The sequence below is a fragment of the Thalassophryne amazonica genome, chromosome 21, assembly GCF_902500255.1.
Source record: "Thalassophryne amazonica chromosome 21, fThaAma1.1, whole genome shotgun sequence".
NCBI classification, from domain to species: Eukaryota; Metazoa; Chordata; class Actinopteri; order Batrachoidiformes; family Batrachoididae; genus Thalassophryne; species Thalassophryne amazonica.
In genome coordinates this window covers 12,223,058-12,224,482 of record NC_047123.1, presented here as the reverse complement: position 1 = coordinate 12,224,482, position 1,425 = coordinate 12,223,058, and positions in this window count along the sequence as shown.

Below are 1,425 nucleotides of genomic sequence, written 5' to 3'. Positions count from 1 at the left end.
CACCCAGCATGTGAGTCCATTGCCTGAAAGAGTTCGGTTTTATCCGGACTTCTAACCACAACACTATCAGTAGTATTGACAGGATCATCTAGGAGTTGGCAAGACCTTATCTCTGACATTCTTTTAGTGATTAGGGACATGGCAAGTAAAGGAGTGGAGGTAACATTGATGTGGGTTGCAGCACATGTGGGTAACCCAACAAATAAGAGGGTGGACAGGTTGGCCAAAAAAGCTGTGGCAAAGGAAAATATAGTCATCGGTGTCAATCTTTCTAAAGCAGAAGGTAAGTGTATCGTATGAAGAGAAAATAACCTGCAATGGGAAAAGTGTTGGAAACAGGAGACTAAGAGTAGGCATTTATTTTCAATAGCTAATACTTGTAGAGTGACAAATCCAGGGAATAGTTGTGGAAGAAAAGGGTGGACAAGAAAGGAGGAGGTCACTATTATGAGACTGAGAATTGGGCATACATTTTTGAATACTACTCTCTTCCTCTTACAGAAACACCAGGATGGCCTATGTTTGGACCATGTCCTCTTGTATTGTGAGAAATATTCCAGGAAAAGGCAAGAGCTTCTGTCAGAATTTAGAGTAGGTCTAGATAGAGATTTTGTGGCCAGTATTTTGGACATGGGAAGGGGGAGTGAGAGGGGGAAGTCGTGGTTTTTATGCCCTGTGTGGCGCTTGCGCCGTGAGGCGGGGCATATAGCATCCGGGTTGTCCGTCCGTCCGTCCTTCCGTCAGTTTCTGTCCGGCTGCAATCTGTTTGCCGCAACGTAGCTCAGCACCTATTGCTTGCAAAAACTTCATATTTGGTGGGTACATGCCTTGGAGGAGCACTTCGCATGGATTTGAAGGCCAGTGACCTTGACCTACTTTTGAAGGTCACCAGTGGTCACAACTGTCAAATCCTTCCCCACAACATAGCTACGCACCTATTGCTCGCAGAAACTTAATAGTTGGTGGGTACATGCCTTGGAGGAGTACTTTGCATGGGTTCAAAGGCCAGTGACCTTGACCTCCGTTACAAGGTCACCAGTTGTTGCATGTGTTTTGAAGGCTGGCGACCGTGACCGACTTTTTATAGTCACTGTTTGTCACATCCTCTAAAAAAATATGCCAATCTCCAATTTTTTCATTGTATATCCCAGTTTACATCAAACACATAAGGCTTCAACCAAATACCCACCCCATACAAGTACATATTACTGCATTTTGCATGGAAAATACTGCGCACGGGGTATTTCGTGATGAAAGTCTCTAATTTAAATACCTGAAAGTCACTGGACTCAAGAGGATTTAATACAACTGTAATGGACTGATACAGCAGGTGGCAGCAATGCATCAAAAAGGATGCCGGTAAACGACGACGAAGGGCCTTGCAGTTATGCGCATGCGCACTGCGTGTCAGCGGTCGTGTCTGTC